General features: G+C 44.2%; 1 protein-coding gene across 1 annotated transcript in view; it reads left to right on the top strand.

Annotated features, from left to right (window-relative positions):
- The first annotated feature begins 5,916 nt into the window (after positions 1-5,916).
- LOC144938510 (uncharacterized) overlaps positions 5,917-19,186 on the top strand; it is a 71,490-nt gene continuing 58,220 nt past the window's right edge. Inside the window, exon 1 of the mRNA XM_078866652.1 lies at positions 5,917-6,143. The gene's annotated coding sequence lies outside the window, so the exon portion shown is untranslated. The remainder of the gene's footprint in view (positions 6,144-19,186) is intronic.

Here is a 19,186-nt window from a genome sequence, read left to right as displayed (position 1 = left end):
TTGTAAGGTGAAACCATATCACCGCCGTCATGTTTTGAATTACACTCAAGAGATCGAGTCCGTTGATAAAATAGCGTCTCGCGGTCAGGTAAGTCAATATTTTATTTGTTCAGCGATACATTGCCAATGTTTTGTTGATGCTACACTGTATTGGTTGCGATGCGGCCACGGGGTAATGATGATCACGCTGGACTTGAAATCAATCCACGGGTCACCGGTTCGCGAATTTATCTCCCGTGCCGCGCAGTAGGTGAAACAACGGTGAAAGTTGTATGAAGTCTCCCCCCAACCTCTGTCCACCCAGCAGTAAACATTGCAGTCGATTGATTGGCAGGTCGTATGTGGTGGTGGTGGTGGGTAAAGTCTGGGTAGCCCCATCGAATTGGAAGATCGCCACAGTTAGGTTGCCAGCAGTGGCATCAGAAAGTAATTTCATGGCTGCATCGTCACCTCATTTACTGTATTTGTCGTCATCTCTTTGTCATCAAGTTAAAAAAACAAGCCTCCACCAACATATATTTTGTTAGCGTGTGTCATTGCTCCTGCTGCGTTCTGCGAATGCATTTCCTCTTCAGATGTGTTTGGATACAATAAAAAAGCAAGCTTCCTTCTCGAAGCCAAGGCAAGTGTCATTGCATAGCTTGCATCATCGCACGAGGCGATCAGTCTCCCATTAAACAAAAGGAATCATCTCTGTGGGATCTTTGAACTTCTTGATGCAGACATTTCATTGGAAGCGCGACATGAGACGAATGCGTTGACGACGATTAAAAGCTGGCACGTCGGCTTTAAAGCGATATTACTCATCTCTTCAATCTCAGGATACCCCCAACTCGCATGGGAAGCTTTCACTTGAGAATGGCCACAACCCAAATCACATACAGCTGTGAAGGGCACATGAGGGGCAAGCACTATTTCAGACTGCTATATCAATGTTTGGAAACTGGCGATGTCGAGACGACATGTTGGGCCTTCAGCCGGAAAATTAGCTGTGCATTCCCTCTTTTTCGTGTGCTACGGCTTGAGCACTCCACTCGCAACCAGAAGGGGACAAGTTGTAATCCTGGCCAGGGGTCAACTAGCCCCATTTTTCCTTCTGGTGTATGAGAGCCACTTTGTAGGCAGTCACATTATAATCTACTGACCTCAGTCATGGGAATGTGGAATTTCCACCGTTGGCTCAGTGCTTCCAATGGAGTAGAGTGCTGCCACTCTACTCCAGGCACTGATACCTTTTTTCATTATCTCCTGAGAGGGGTGTTCCTTCGTAACGTGAAAACTCGCCTGCAGGCTCTCGACGACGGGAATTCTCCATATCCATGCTAATGCGTTATCTTGCCGGTTGTGCAAATTCATTCTCAAGAGCTTTGGTCAGACTTGATCACAATATATTTCGGGAAACTGTTGCTTAATGCATGAAATATTTTTAGCCTGAAACGACATTCGGGTCTACAATGTCAATTATTTGATCGGTGAACATCATTTAGGTGGGAATTTGTACTTTTGGCTTAAGGAAATCCTCACGGTGTTACTGGTCATATGCTACTGCAGGAACTCCTGCAGACTCTCTTACAGGGTTGTTATTAAATAATTCAGCGATGCATTATGGGTTTTTTTTCATTTCCTCATATATTTCCCTGGACGACAGAGCTAAATTTGGTGAATTGTAAATACTTCTTAGATGGCAACTGGCACTGCGTTGTTTTATTCCTGTGTGCTAATGCAGTACTCCTAATCCTCGTGTGTGTGTGTACATACATTGTTTAACATCTATTTTTTATAGATTCTCGCATAAAAATAAAATATCCCAGCTTGGCAGTTGAAACAATGGTGCAAGTTTGTTTAAATCCCCCCCGCCTCCGTCTACCCTTAAGGATAAATGTGTACACCAGTTAGTCGATCGACTGGTCGCGTGCGGCAGGATAAAGTCCGGCTACTGCTACCTCTTGGAAGAGTAGCCCAAATAACCTTCAGAGCTGGCTCTCTAATGGAGGCCCTTCTACGAGGAGTGGCGTGAGCGAATCATTTCAGGGCTTCACCTTTGGGGCCGTCCATAAATGACAGACCCCCCCTCAAATATGACGTCACAAAGCTCTGCACCCCCCCCCCCAAAACCATATTTCCATTTTGAAAATAAAACATGCTTCAAATCGCTTTCAACTATTGTCATTGTAGTGCGCATTTAATGTGGCGCTGCACTCTGATGTTGTAGGAGTGTTGTTATAACAAGTAGTGTTGTTATAACAATTTGTGTTGTTATAACAATTCTATATTTATTTAAATTTGCGCATTTTTACGTGACGTCACATTTCTTAACCCCCCCATCCTCGTCACACATCGTCACAAATCTCTGACCCCCCCCCAGGTGCGTGACGTCATTTATGGACGGCCCCTTTACGTTTTAAGTGAGACACGAGGGTAAAATGTACCTTGGTCCACTGACGCCTGCCCGCTGGTCCCTTGCGATGGCTCCCGCTGACCAATTAAGAGTCGCACGTGCCATGCGGAGAAGAAAGAGATCATTAGGAATCAGAGGGGCTTCTGTATTATTCATAGGCTTGTTTACCCAGGACATCCTCACTGAGTCAATAGGGGTCTTGCCAAGTGTATGCAATTAAGGGCAATGTTGCTGTGTGTAATCCCAATTGAGTAGTTATGCAGGTGCTAGAATTTGTATCATTGGAATGTTCTACCCGCGCCAGTTACACTGTGTGTGTGGTTTTAGCTCTGGGAAGAAAGTGGAGCACCTCGAGGAAACCCACGCAGAGCAGGGGGGGAACGTAGAAAGGCACACACAGAAAGGCACCCCAGTCAAGAATCGGACCCACGTCCTTCTCGCTGTGAGGCACACGTGTTACCATTGATATCCTACAAATGGATCACCCCGTAGAGTATAATCATGCTGCTTTACACAAATACCTATTCATTTATTTTACTTATAATGCTCTTTTTGATGAGCTATTTATTTCTGCTCTGAAAGTGTACAGTAGAAGCTGCACATTGAAACAGGAGCTTGGCACTAAAACATATAAATGTAAAACATGTGAACTGTACACAATTCCGTGTTACCAGACACACGCGCGCGCTGAGCCTTACACAACAAATTACATTTGTGGTGTGCGCCTGTTGTCCTTGGGGTCTGGTCGTTGGGATGCTGCAACGACAAGGGATGGTTCCTGCAGAGACCAAACTGTCCTCTTAAATATTTGAGCACCTGCAAGCTGTACATATCCAGCTTATGAAATGTTAACATTTCCATGACTTATTTTTTTATACGTAGCAGATGCAACTCCCAGATGATTTATCTGCTTGGCCAGATTGAATTTTTTTTTCAAATGCATAAAACCCACAATATACTGAACCGTTTTGTTGTTGTGTTCTTTTGAAGAGTGGTGACAAATGCTGTCATTGAAAGATAACGTTCGTATGAACTTTGCATGTGGAATGGTTAGCTGTGAAACGTCTGAGTTATTTGAGGCTTTTATAAATACATTCATCGATAATTTAATTATGTGCCTTTACAATACTTGCTCACCTTCAGGTTTAATATATATATATTTACCTACGTGACTTTACCGAAAAAACCTAAGAATATGAATCCTTGCAGTCACGAAAGCTTCAAATCTAGAAATAATTTACACTCTGTGCCTCTGTTACTGCCTGTGGTGTAATGTACGGAGTATCGGCACTTTGGCAACATTCGTTTCTATATTTGCACGTTGCTGCATTCCAATCAATGCATGTCCACACTACTTCCCTATTTCACAAAGATTAATCATTCATTACAATGTTGCCATTTAAATAACAGACACCATCACAAGACAGCCTTGTGATGAAACTCATTATCTCATATGCTCCGTGAATTAGGATCAGTTTTCGGAGTATTATTTAGCCATTTTGATACATGTAGAGTATTGTGCGCTGCTCTTGTGTGTGGATCCGTGACTACGCATGCTTGGCTTAAATTAACCATAATGACTGCTGTTTTGCTGTGGTGATGGTCTCGCAATCCTGATAAGTGGCCAGTTAAGTTAATACGAGGGCCTTGTTTGAACTCTGGGAGCTATTTTTTCTCAAAGTGGCGTTTGCACATGCCACGATTCCGTGGTGTATGGGTGAGCACACTGGACTGATGGAGGGATGTTCACTACCTCGCTTGGTATGCAGGAGGCCGTGGGTTCGATCCTGACCCTGACTTCTGCATATTTTGAGTTTGCATGTTCTCCCCGTGGCCACGTGGATTTTTCTCCGGGTCTTCTGGTTGCTCCCCTCCACATTTAGAAAAAATGCGTTTCGAGTATTTGGCTGATGCAAATACCCACGTGATGAGCCATTGAGTGGAGCTATCATTTGTGGCCAGGTCGCTTCTAAAAAAAAATTGCTGTTTGGCTCAGTGGGCCTTACCTGGTAAAGTAAAAAAAATTGTGTAGTTTAGTCTCCTCGCGCGGCAGTTGAAACAATGGACAAGCTTAGCAGTGTATATATCGATACAGGTTGTGTGTGGTGAGGTAAAGTGTGGGTACTCCCAATGCTGCCAATGTGGAATTTTAAATTGTCTCCATAACATTCATAGTCTAAATACACGTTTCATAATACAGTACAATGTAATCATTAACAATTTGCACGTTTCATAATGAAGCAATGCATTGCATTGTCTATGTTGAAGTGTTGAAATTTCTTTCAAGAATCACGATGTATTACATTTAGTTTGAGCCTTCAGATTGAGCTACCGTGATTTTGGACAGCCCGGGCGATTTCCGCTCTTGGCACAGCAGAAGTGAAACAAATGGCTCATTGTCTTTGGCATGCATTCACTGCCGACCTGTGAATGTAATCGCGCTCACTTACTTGGAGGTGACTTGAGGAACAAATATTTACCTTTAGCAAACTCAACCCAAAACAGCATACAATCTGGTGATGCAAGTGTGAGTTTTGTGGCAGGGGCTTTTGGAGATGCCCAGTGGGGCCACTCTGCCTGGTGTGCTGTTGGGTCTGGTTGGCAGAATGTGCGATGTGTGGAATAAGTAAGTGTCTTTACCCAACGTTAATAAATGTGCACTCATCTTCATGATAATGAAACACCCCTTACCGCCTCCCACAATCTATTCTGCTCACAACATCAAGTAATAATTTCACTGTAAATAACTTAATGGTGGAATTACTTCGGAGTTTCGGGTTCAGTAATGCAATATTCAAGGTGACAAGTCGTTTGCAAGTGGTTACATGGGACATGGCGTCTATGTGGAGGCTCTGATCCAAATGGTGGTATTTTTTTTCTCGTATGGAATTTAGAGATCAAATGTGTAGTTGCTCTTCTGTCTGAGCTATTAAAGCCCATCAATGTCATATTGTCGAGTCAATGTCGTCTTGTCTAGCGTCTCCTTTCAGGCTGTTGTAGACTTCCACCCAATAAGTGTTATACAATACGTACGTCAACCCATCACTCCCATATGCTTGCTGTATCCTACAACCTAATTTAAATGTGTATTATCGACGGGGTTATCTCATTATTGGTCTTCCAGGACATAATCGAGTTATGTGCAATTTATATAAAAACATATATATATACTACAGTCACACACAAGCGGACATCCACCACGCAGGTCGACCGAGGCAATCAGCTCTTGTGCACAAGCCAGATCGATTGTTTAGACCTCGAGAGATAGGTGTCAGTTCAGAGACAGGCCTTCATCCAGCAGTGTAGTCATCATGGCTGTTAAACTATGTTCACAAAAATCTACTTCACATGTGCACCCCTGCGAGAGGAGTGAGAGAGCGCGCATCGAATTTAAAACTAGCTTTCCGTGTTTCAGACACGCTCCCCCCCCCCGCTGCATGCCGTACCCATATAAAAATTAAATAAGCGCGAACAAAAAAAAATCAATTAAGGATGAAATCAAAGCGATCCGTCTCGTAACGGCGGGCGCTGCACGCACGCGTTTCTCGTCCGGTGCGCTGTGCCCTGGGCCCCCTCTTGGCAGTAAACGACCCCCCCCCCCCACCGCGTGCGCTTTGGCCGCTTCGTATCGCCTCTCGGTCGGTCCCGTCCATTTGGCAAAGAACGCGACGACGGCCTCTTTCTGCTACCGACTTCGCCTCGTAGCCCTCCCTGGACTGCGAGCGCCTACAATGCCACCCTGTGAGTAAGTGCCACGACTGCATTTGCAGTCTCTCCGCACATGTTCGTACACACGGCGCAAACAAGCTGCGGTGATCGAGTGAAGGGACAGAATGTGTGTTTGCTTGTTCCCATTTGCGATGCTGTATTGAAACAGGCAAAAAAAAACACGTTTCGTTTAAAGAAAACAACTATGTGCTGTGTTGAGTGGTATTCGATTTTGTGCCAAATATATCGATTATTATATATTTATAAATCGGCGTGTGCTCATAATGAAATTGGCGAAAATGAAATTTTACTAAAAAATATTTAATTCTCTGTTGGATTTTCAGTGTACCGCTGTGCGAATGAAGAACACGCTGAGCTGTACGTCCATGCTCAAATTATTTCTCATTCACTCTATACGCATCAGTAACGTTGGGGAAAAAAATTATGTGCTTATCTTCAAAGTGCCAGGGATAAAAATGATGATTTAAATAATGCACTGTATACAAAACACCCACTGCTGTATAGGGATGCTCAAATAATCGCCCTTCCAGACTTCTTTTTAACCACTGATTAATTTAATTATACGTTAGATTCCATTCTATTTCATGGTATGCTCTCATGAATCTCAAACATTATCACAGTCCTGCGGTTTGGCCCTTTTTCTTTTATAAATGTAAAAATACCCACCACCAGTGGAAAACCCACATAGACATCCCACGACAGTCAGTTCCCACCCACTGATGTTAATATTGGGAGGATTCTGCATGTGTGGACGAACCCGGTACACAATGTGCGCCATGAAAAATGTTAAGTGTGAGGTCGGCCAGCTCGTGCAGTGGTGTGCCGGCCTTTCAGATGAGGTCAGAATGCAATCGTGACTTGGAGGGCTCTGGCTTCCAACACAGGCTGCAGATGCGTACTTGTGGTGAATACTTTGCGCGCCGGCAGCCGGAGGCAAGTGCTGTCCACCTGGTTGATATCCACGGTGCCGATTGTTTCCGCGCTGATTGTTTCACTGGGGGTAAGCTTGACACGTTGATTTTCACCTTGACCGCATGCTATTTATTTGTGCTTGCATACAAGGGTTATTGTCGAATATTGCTACGAGATGTTGTGCGGAGAGAGAGAGTTTCAACTCAATTGTATTGTGGAGCCTATGCAATGTTATTGTGGTGTGTTTATCGTGTCGCTGCATTTGGTAAATGTTCAACTGTGAAATACCACTCGTTACACACGCATTTGTAGTTTAGTGTGAAGTTTTTCACGTGCAAATGGAAGTCTTAATGGATGTATGCATTTTTTGAAAGACATAAATGCATACAGCTTCACTTAACTAATGAGGCTGTTTTTGAAGGAATGGCCATATCCATGATTGTCGTATGACGCTCTCTTGATGCAGCTTCGGACAATTCAGTCGCCACCTGCACTCGTTTCCAAACAAGCATGTCGTTGGAGTGCTCTGAAATGCCACACTTATTGAACAACAGAGGCACGCAAATGTATACAATTATGAGTCGCAGTACATCACTAAACTAATCTGTGCCTTCAAGTGGCCATTCCCTAAATCTGTTTTTAAATACGGCACACGCTCCAGTGCTTGGCCTTCAGATGTTATATTTATACGCTCGTCTATTCATTCTAAATGGGAGTTTCCGTTAATTGTGTAAGCATGCGTATGGAAATTGGAGCCTACCTGTATCCCACTAATTGCATAATTTGACGTTCATGATTGGGTTATTTTTTGGTGTGAAATTTAATGCACATTTTCCCGCACTACAATATAACTCTTATCCGTGGTGATGTGGCGAACAAGCATTGCTTATCCTAGAATGTAATCTGTAAATTTACTTCCACATCCTCTAAAACAATGCGAGGATAGTACAGACTGACTGGAAGAATAGGGCCGCGGATAATAGTGCATTGAATGGACCCTACAGCTGGTGAAGGTGTAATAGGAGTCCTGAGTAATAGGGTCACAGATGAGAGGAGTTATCCTGTAATCCGAGTACCGTGTGTTTGAAGATGTTGTATTGTGGCACTGGGTTTCATGTCTCAGGACAGAACTGCTCATCTTAAGTACATTTGACCAAACATGCGTCATCAGCTTTAATTGACGCTGGTACAATTTCAACGTGATTTGTGGGTCCTGGTGCAAAGACCTGGTGGCTGGCTCTCATGTTCATCACAACAACTGTCCCTTTCTCTCAATGGCTCTTCAGGCGGGCACAGCAATGTATTAAACTCACAAGGGGTAGGTCTCTACTGTTGTTGTTGCTACTCGATATGCAGAGCTGACATTTACTTTTAACGACTGAGATACGACATACGATGACATTGACATGACTGTTAATGATGCAGAATATGGACATCCAGGGTGGCTTTTGTAAATCGACTGGAATCAAAATGATGGAATAAGAAAGTCTTCGAAGCGCAAGTTGGAGTGCTTTTGGGAAACTGAACTTGATCTAATCAAAAGCAACATGCCAAGAACACAAGCTGAAGAGTGCACGTAGAAGCGTGGAGAGTTGCTTGCTTGCAATTATGTCGAGGGACATGATGGGGGGCACGTGGAATAAGGAACATCGGCAGGTTAAATGCATCACGAGAGGGTAAATAACCGACGGTCAGGAATCATGACGGAGTGGCAGCGAAGTGGTGGAACATCCCAGCGTGTCCACCGAGGAGAATGAGAGACGGCATCAGCCCGTGTGCAGGTGCCACGTGGCGAAAGCTTGGAGAGGCCTGATCCAGCAGTGAGACCCATCATGGCTTATAATGTACTGTACGTATGTTGAACTTATTTCGCACCGTACGTAGCCAACCGTGCTAATGCTGACGATGGTGACATAGTCACTATAACAACCGATCGTAATGAAGTACGGGAAATTAATAAATAACTTGACAAACAAAACTGCAAAGTGGTGGGAGCTAAGGATAAATACGGGAAAGAACTAAATGTATGTATTCTGAACAACAGGAAATCATTGTTTGAAGGGCACACCTGGAAAACACAACAGTGTATTATATACCTAACCCAGTTACTAAAGGCGTATCACGATCAACATTATAAAATAAAAAGAGGCAATTGAGAGCAGGATAAAGTGTATTTAAAATAATAATTTGATGATTAAAAATCTTAATATCACTGTATCCAGAGAAGAAAGTGTTTTAAATCAGTGCATATGAATGAAAACATCAACATTGAACAAAAGCTGAAAAGTGCACGGAGAAGCGTGGAGAGGTCCATGCTCGGAATTAAACTTAGAGACAGGCAGGGGGACACGTGCATCAGATAATTAAGCTGAGAGAGAGGAACACGTGGATCAGAGGCCACATGAACGCGATATACCTCGCCTTGACTTCAAAAAGTATATGGGCTTGGGCAAGACACACCACGTGAAGGCATAATATCTGGCGGAAGAGATTGGTGATGGAATGAAGCCAGAGGATAAAACGCGCACAGGAGGATGACCACCACGGAGATGGATCAATGAGATCAGCTCACGAACAGCGGTGGGATGGATTGTAACATTGCAGGACGATAAGGGATGGTGATGGAGTGGGGAGACCTTAATCCACCAAGTGAATAGAACATGCTATTGATTAATAACATTTGCAGTTGCTGTGGTATTAATATGGGCCACAGCGTTTTTTTTATTTCACAATTCATAAGTAATCAGGAGGGTGTAACATTTCAATGAGCATGGTTTTTTTCTTTGGAGTGCTGCTAGGGAACGTAATAATGTTTTGGCAATGCAAGTGAAATTCTGGGAGGTTCAAATGTCGGGGTTAATGGGTGACTTATGGATGGACAGTCTGGGACAGCTCGATTGAATGTGTCACGAGGCAGACCCCGGCGTTGCCGTCTGCGTGGGCTGGCGAGCGTTGGTGTGAAACCAAATGCTCGCCATGCACCCGCTAGCACACGTGTGCGCATCATATGCATGCGGTATTATTGAAGTGCCTTGAATCCGTTTAAAATTCCATATTTTACCCTGTTGTTCTGTAAGGGATCAATACCGTAAATTAGAGGCATTATTCAAATTATTGCCGCATGAATTAGGTTGCATACTTTTCCATATGTTTGTTGGTTGGTCAATGCTGGAAGCTGTAGCTTTGACACCTGGGTGGGGCATTGGAAACCACGAATCGAGACAGAGCGAGCACAACACCTCTCGATGCTGAAAGCAGATGCTCTGAGAGGTCATTCTGCTGGCTGGCAGAGCAATGAACACCACATTAAACCATCAACCTGACGCATCTGTGTAGAATTGGTGGAAATGTGGTGAATAAGCAAGCGTTTAAAAATACAAGTGCTAGTTTGCATCTCTGCTTACAACCATGATGATTACACATGACTGAATGTACTTGTGCTTTCATATATTATATTTTGTACGTGTTGCATTTATTTCTAATACAGAAACATTTATTATTTTAAAGCTCAATATAACACTATTTCCTAAGAAGCTATCTTACCATCTGCAAAACGGATGTCATTATCTCCCTACTCACGCAAGAATAGGGCAGTGCTTACAGCAAAACCTTGACTTTCGTCCACTTGACTTTCGTTGCTTCACTTTTTCGGCCGTTTTTCATTATAAACACATTTCAAATGTCGCCTACGCCTGTTCCTCTTTTGTCTGATTTCATGCAACCTTCCATGACGTTCGCGCCACGCGCCATCTTTTTCGTTCAGTCTTTGAATTGAAGTCGTTCAATGAGCATTACGACTATAATGAGTCAAGAATGTCTGTTTGTGTGTAACGCGCGTGACGTCACTCCACATGCCGCACCCCCCGTCATTAATATTCATGAGCGGGTGGATTTTTACACTCATGCAGAAGGTCGAGCGAAAATATTTTTTTTCCCAAATTCGCTTTAAGTTTGACATTTCTTTATGGAAAGTGAATCTAATAAATAATTATACGCAGCAACAAAGTGGATTTGGTGTCTTTTATTTATTTCTTCAGCACTTGAGACACAAGGTTAGTCTAATTTATACTTTTATATTATGGTAAAATAGACATTTCTCGGTGATTTTCCAGATATTCTATCGAATTCCAATTTAATTCAACCCCAGCGACCGAAAGCAGAAGAGAATAAAGTATCAGAGCAATGAATTTTAACAAATTGAAGGACAGTTATATACAGTGCTACAGTGAACTGCAGTGAAGTGCAGTGAAGTGTTTTATGACTTCGTTTTGTGCAAGATTCACTGCCATTAAATTTACACAAGATACAATGAAACTCTGCAAAAGAAATTCGTAAATATTACAGCTTCCGTCCTAGGATGGGCAAACCAGCTAGTCTTATATTTGTGTTTATTCATCTATTATTAATACTGTACTCATTTCTGTGATTATACTGTAAACAATTCATAGTTATTTTATGACAACATAATACTACAGTGTTCATAGTTAGTTTCGTGATTATTAAACACGTGTAGAGTATTCATATTGTGCTTATTTTTGTGATTAAAGTAAAATATTTATTTTTGTGCTTTAATATATTCAAAATGGGTCCTAAGTGTGGTGATGGTAAAGCTAAAAGAACACATGAGGTTCTCAATTTGCAACAAAAGCTTGACATAGTCAAACGTAATGAGCAAGGCTAAATAAAGGCTCTGCTGTGACATTGGTCCATGCTCTGGCCCACCAACCAGAAGAAAGTGTGAGGTGTTCCTGTGTCTGCATTGGAGGCTCTGAGGCAGTGGGGACAATTGCCACTTTCCAATACTGTAAGACGGGGTCGGTTCATCCGTAGAAAGACCACTGTAGGTTTCCAACAAAGTGCGACTGATTTTACTGACATTGGAGCAATACTCGGCTGAAGTGGAGTTTCTGGTTGTCCTGGTTTGCTCCCAGGATCGTCCTTTTGTGCGTGGTTTTTTTTGGAGGCAGCTGTCCAAACCTGTAAGTTTTCCAGGACATTTAAAGCTGTAGTTTTTGTCAGTTGAGTAATAATACATTGATCAAGGCAGTTACATGTAGTTCTCTGCTGATATTGTGAGATATTCTTCTTCCCATGATATATATTTTCATTTAACCACAGAGGTGGCAACCGTAGGCTGAACGGACCCTTGAACAGGATATACATTTGCAACCCTCCAATTGTGAGTTGAGAACTGTAACCACAGCACGATCTGTCAAGGTTTATCATACTGACTTCACTTTCATCGTGTATCTTATTCAACCGTTTCTGGAAGTTGCTTCTGATTTTTTTGATGTAACCTTTGCAAATGCTTAGCTGTTAGTGCCCTCTTGTGGCTCAGATACGTATCAGGCGATCTAATTAGCAGAGGAAATGTAATTTAAATAACCTGCATTTAATATATCCTCATTTGCATGCAGTGCTGTGTATTCCAGTCTAAACAGCAATACATAATTTTTTCTACCAAAATGTTTTAATTATTTCTAAGAAAACAGTTTTTAGCTTTTTTATTAATGTTTAAATAATTCAGGCTTATTTGGTAATGAATGTTATATCTTTGTTGTTAGGTGTAGGGTTTAAGAATTTGGAATAGGCATCAATATGAATATGGGTCCGTGTAAGCCTACCTTCCATAATAGAGGTTTTTTTTGTTGGGTTAGATCGCGTAAATATATAAATGTGTCGTTAAAACCCGCCACCACCCGACACAGCCAACTAGTAAGGGTTGTCACGCAAACAGAACGTGCCAATTCGTCACTAGTACAGCACACCGGTGTGTTGGAGAGCCAAGCCACAACATTTACAATCTGAGTACGACATTTCGCCAGTAATTACAACTATCTTTATCGCCTGATGAAGCTGTCGCCTGATGAAGCTAGTTGTAATTACTGGCGAAACGTCGTACTCGGATTGTAAATGTTGTGGCTTAGCTCTCCAACACACCGGTGTGCTGTACTAGTGACGAATTGGCCACGTTCTGTTTACGTGACAACCCTTACTAGTTGGCTGTGTCGGGTGGTGGCGGGTTTGACGACACATTTATATATTTATGCGATTTCACCCCATAAAAACCTCTTATGGATGATATTGGTCGCGAAAGTCTGCCACGTGTTAAGCCTACCTTGTAGGTTCTACACCACTTTTATTTGTATAACCAATGGAACATTATATATTGTACGTTTATAACATCAATTATTCAAATAGAGCACTGTGGCTACATTGTTGTTTTAGAAATGCTGCTGAATAAAAATAACGAACCAATTACATTTGATGTCATCAATTAAATAATGTCCATGGAAGACCAGGAACAGAGCTTTTCTAAGGAATCTTTCCCATGAATAAATAATGCAAACTTAAGAATGCCCCTTCACCCAAGGGTATTGAGCAGTGATATTGCTTTGCTCAGCGTGGAACAGAAAGCATACACACATTCATTTCATCACCAGAGGACGCGTTCCTGCTCTACATCAGATCATCAGGGCAAGGGTAGCTCTTGTTATTGGGAGACAAATTTACACCACTCCAATCAGAATGTGAAGATTGGCGTGAGGGTCAAAATAATCTCGTCACTAATATATATACTTGTATATGAATCACAACACTTCATCACCGCACGTCATGTCTAATAGAGAAACAAGACGATGTGTCAGACGTAGGTGTTAAGGGTTAGAGTGAGTGACGAAAGCTTATCTTGTCATTGTTTCATTATGGACATCAGGTTCCTTAATATCCACGCTTCATGCGGCTGGGATGGTTTTCGTCTGTTCGTGAAATTGCGCGCATTGCGAACAGTCTTATTATTCATACTTTAAGTATTTCTGTGCTGCTGCTGTTAGATAAACATAATTATACGTCAAATAATTTGATGGCATGCGTAGATAATATGAAACATTGCAGTTTAAAGATTATGCACATAGTAACACACACAAATAGATATTTTTTAGGATAATTATAACACATTTGAAGCCTTATCTTTATACGTGGGATGCTGCCGTGGTGTAATGATTATCACATTGTGTCAATGCACACTCTTTTATCGGTTATTGTTCTGGAATATAAAGTGAATGATTTCTGTCAACATTTTTGCATACATTGTATACAGCATAGACATGTTTATTAGGTTTACACGGAAAAAAAATATCTCACGGGACCTTTTTAATTGGAGCAGATGATGGAAAGATATGACAGTGCGGTGTGCCTAATCTCAACAGATAAAACAACAACAGCAACAACAAAACAAAGTCCCAGTTGTTTAAGTTGTTACAAGCTACATCAACAGGGGCTGTCATCTGCCAGGGGTGCGTGCAGAAGAGGGGGGCGGGAGGGTGGCTTAATGACATTTGAAAACCACAAGAGGTTGGACCTTTATCTATAATTGTACCATGATCAGTAAAGGTAAAAGCGCTGCCCTGCAATTCCTTGCTCATGCCACTGCTGACGGAAGTGCCCCCCACTAGAGGGAGCCCCTCTGAAAAGGGATATTTGGCCTACTCCTCCACGCTGACCAGATGCCTTTGGTTGAGGCGGGAATTACAACACATTACCCCACAACATGTCCCCTGCCGATAGACTAACTGGCAAACTCATTTTTAATGCTGGGTGGACAGAGGTGACGGGGGGGGTGAACATAAAATGTATATTGAACGGAACATTCTGGAAGGCAAGTCCTGTGTGCTAACCATCACACACCGCAGCAGCGTCTGTGGCATAAAACTATATTCCATAGTATTTGCACACAGCGTATGCATTTGTGTTCATGTATTATGTGTAATTATTATACGTCGCACCTCCGATTAGCGTGGTCGGCTACGTACGGTGTAAAATAAACACATAATACGTTTGTGCCGAAGTAAAAACGTACGTGTTTTCGCATGTGGTTGTGTACACAATACACAAAACACACATAGACACATGTAAGTTCATACTGGATGTGTGTGGATTGCATACAGTGCGACACAGGTGTTGTGTTTGTGGTGCAGCAGGCTGTGTATGAGTGTATTTGTCGTCCGGCAAAAGCAACTCCCTACCTCCTCGTGGTGCCGGACGGCAGCGCTGTGGTGGGCAGTGCCGTTGGGGGAGAGCCAATTTAGATTGACCATTCCCCTCATGGCGCTTGTAACCACCACAGTGGCTAAATGGAGGCTCTGGACGGGTGTGAGGGGCTGGTAACCCCTCCACCTTCAATTAATTACCACAAAACCACGTATAAAATATCTAGTTAATAAGCTTGTGCCGGAGGCCCCGGGGGGACAGGTGTCTATGACGTCTTGTGGCTAAACTCCATTTGGCAGAGCCAGGAGAATGAATCTTTACCCTCGGGGCTCCTCCAGAAACAACAAAAAACCACTACGAATGGCGACGTGGAATGTTCGAACGCTCACTGCGGAGGAGAGGCTGCCACTCCTCTGTCGGGAGCTTGACCGGTACCGCCTGGATCTCTGTGGTATTCAGGAGGTCCGGTGGACCGGCTCTGGCTCCTGCCAACATGAGGGGTGGATAGTCCTCTACTCGGGGCAAGAGACTGCCAAACAACAGGGAGTGGCTCTTCTGAACAAAAGAAGCCTTCCCATCAACCGGAGGCGAGGAGTGGTGGTCGTGGTTACTTATGCCCCCACCAAAGATGAACATCCGTGGAGGGATGCAGGCAAGGCCGATGAGTCCAATGGCTTCTATAACCTCCTGTCACAGGTGCGAGCTAAAGTGGCCCCTCGGGATAGAGTCATCTTGTTGCGCTTACTTCAATGCCCGAGTTGGTCATGATGCTTGCATCTGGTCTCGAGTGATTGGAAGGCATTGGCCAGATCAGCTCAATAACAATGGTAGGAGGCTGCTAAAGTTTTTGTGCAGCCCATGGGCTTGTAATTACCAACACGCTGTTTTGACATCGGCGCATCCTCACAACATCATGGATGCATGCCGGGTCCAAGCCCGAACATCTGCTGAACTACGTAGTGATGGAAAAGCGGATGCTGGCCCATGTCCTTGACACCAGGACCTACCGTGGAGCTGATCTGCCCACTGACCATCGCCTTGTCATCTGTAAGATGTGCCTGCCATTCTTCCACTCAGGTGGTGGGTGTACAACTAGGACCCCATTCAAACCCAAGGTGGCCTGGTCTCAGCTAGCTGATGAAAGTTGCAAGCAAGATTTTAATCATAGCTTGCAGCTGGGGTTGGCATCGTCCCCCACTCCTCCAGATGTCGAGGGGAAATGGGCGAGGTTTAGGACTGTGGCTCAAGCAGCTGCAATTGCTGCTTTTGGTATACGGTCCAGACCTCCCCAGAGACCCTGGCTGACAGAGGAGGTGTTCAGGCAGGCTGAAAAAGCGACAGGCTCACTCATCGTCTACAGCATCCCACGTCAGAGAATGGGGAGGCTTACCGCAGCCTTCGCTCGAAGGTTCGGAGAGCCTTGAGGTGCTGCAAGAATGGGTGGTGGTCGCGGGTTGCTGAGGAGATGGAGTCTGCCTCAATGGCCCGCGATCACAAATCACTATTTAACTCCATCAAAAAAGTAACCTGCAGTGCCACACCTATTACCATCATTAGGGAAAAAAACGGTGATCCAATCTCCGACCCCCAGGAACATGTTTGCAGATTTGCTGAGCATTTCTGTGAAGTCCTGGGGGAGGAGAAATCCCTAGGCATAAAAAAAAACATTTTGGGACAAAGTGTGGATGACCCTGATGAGGCTGCGGTGTCTCAAATATTGGAAGAGGTCACTCCCTGTGAGTGGCTGGCTGAGGTGCCATCTGTTCGAGGAAGAAAAAAAGGAAATCCAGAGTCTGAGACCAGGAAAGGCACCAGGCAGAGATGATCTCCCAAGCGAAATGCTGAAGGAGGGTGGCATTTGTGCACAGACTGCCCTACATGACATCATAACAACAGTCTGGACCACTGGACGGGTTCCGCAGGATTGGGAGGATGCTCTGGTGGTCCCCCTTTTTAAGAAGGGGGACCGCACAGACTGTAATAACCACAGGGGCATCTCACTCTTCAGTGTGCCAGGAAAAGGTCCTGGCAAGGATTATCCAACATCGCCTGAGGAGAGGCTTGCGGAGCCCCAATGCGGTTTCAGGAAAGGGTGGTCCTGCACGGATGCCATATTTTCTGTCCGTCTGCTACAGCAGAGGTGTAAGGAATTCCAACAAGACCTACATCTCTGCTTTATTGACCTGGTCAAGGCCTATGACATCATCAGTAGGCCTGGGCTCTGGGTTATTCTTCATGCTTTCGGAGTCCCTGACCCTCTGCTCATGATCATTAAGGACCTTCATGATTTTACATATTTTTCGACCACGTAGTTCGTGAAGCCTTTTATGGCTGTACCGGATGAATTTCCATCTGGTACAAATACAATGGGAGGCTGATCGATGCCCGGGTGTGGTCAAGGGATGGCTCCCTATTGGTCAACCACATTATGTATGCCGATGCTCTGGTGATTGCTGCTCACTGCTGCTGAACCTGGAGCTTGCCACTAAGAGGTGGGGCCTTACCATCAACCTCACCAAAACTAAGCACCTGCCTGTGTATGTTGTACCATCGGACACTCTATCCCCACAACTCCCAATTGGTGATGGGGCAGTTGTGGAGAAAGTGGAGCGTTTCCCATACCTGGGCAGCGTGCTCATGACCGGCTCCGGTTTAACAGCAAAGGTCTCACTCCAAATCAGTCAAGCGTCATTATCTTTTCATCGGTTGCGTAACGCTGTGTGGAAGCTACCTGATCTGTCGCTCCGCATGAAGCTTCAGGTCTTCTAGGCCACAGTTATTCCCTCCCTTCTCTATGCTTGCGAAACGTGGACCCCCCTAATGGAACATCTTTGCCGGTTAAAAACATTTAGGCTGGCCTGCCTACGATCCATCCTGGGTTTAACCAGGCTGGATTGTGTGAGGAGCTCACAAATCCTTGAAAGATCTGGGCAAAGTCCCATCGATGAGCTCCTCCGGCAGGCAAGGCTGCGTTGGCTGGGTCATGTATCCCGCATGCCCAATCACCACATGTCTAAACAGCTTTTGTTCGGCCAGATAGAGGGGGCTAAACGGGCATGGCATAGACTAGAGAAAAGATGGAGTGATGTGGAATAGGAGGATGTATACTGAGTGGACTTGCCAATGACTGGTACCAGCGGTGTCAAGATCGGCCTCTGTGGAGGAGGCTCGTGAAGGACGCTGCTGGGTAGTTGGAGGCAGTCGCCCTCCAACAACAACGTTAAGCGGAGGAGCAACGCTCACAACAACAAGCGGACCACCAGGTGGCTAAAGCACAGCAAGTTGGCACAGTAGGGAGCACAGGTGGTGCATCAGCCAGTTATCTCAGTCAGTCAACCCGTGGCACCTGGGTCTGCCCCGTGACCTCCTGTCAGCGGCGTTCGACACTTCACGTGGCCTCAAGGTGCACATATCCTGGCACAAGCATCGTGGTGATGTCACCGTCACTTAGTGGCGAATGGCGGGTATTCGTATTGCATATATATGTGTGTTTATTCTACACATTCTATATATAAACCCATAAATGCAGACGTGTGTGTTTTGCCTACGAATAATTGTGAGGCTTTTTTTGGATAACGTGCCTCCTTTGCCGTGCTGGGAACCCAGTTTAACTATGTTAGGCTGCCCAGATTCAATCCCGGGATATCAATGGTGGTGCCGCTGGCTCGATGCTCCTGACTGCTGAGCCAACTGGCCACCTCCAACTCAAAACTGTTGTAACATGAATAATAATACTGATGATACATCAAGAAGAATCCAACAATAACATTTGCCATCCTAATATTTTGGTCTGGAGAGCCAGGAGGCCGATGATTAAATGTACGCGATGACAAATTATGAAAAAGACCAATAAATTCCAGCTACCATTGTGCTTCGGCCTCGATAGACTGTGAAAGGGAATTTAGACTTAAAAACTTAGAAATAGATTCAGTCATCTAGGCTCTCAAAAAGGCGCAAAGTAAGAAATATTTAGAAACGGCAAAATATGTTGACAAAAATTGACCAGCCGTACTACCACGAGCAAAGTATCAATATGCAAATTGGAATGGGAGTCAGACAAGGTGACATGCTGTCGCCAAGCTGGATTTGAGAAACAAAGCTTACATATTAATAGGAGCAACACAAACATTGATGGTATACGGAGACAAGAGGGGAGTT

The sequence above is a fragment of the Lampetra fluviatilis genome, chromosome 1 (assembly GCF_964198595.1).
Source record: "Lampetra fluviatilis chromosome 1, kcLamFluv1.1, whole genome shotgun sequence".
In the NCBI taxonomy this organism is placed as follows: Eukaryota; Metazoa; Chordata; class Hyperoartia; order Petromyzontiformes; family Petromyzontidae; genus Lampetra; species Lampetra fluviatilis.
The sequence above is the reverse complement of the archived record's forward strand: the minus strand, read 5'-3'. Positions and strand labels throughout refer to the sequence as shown.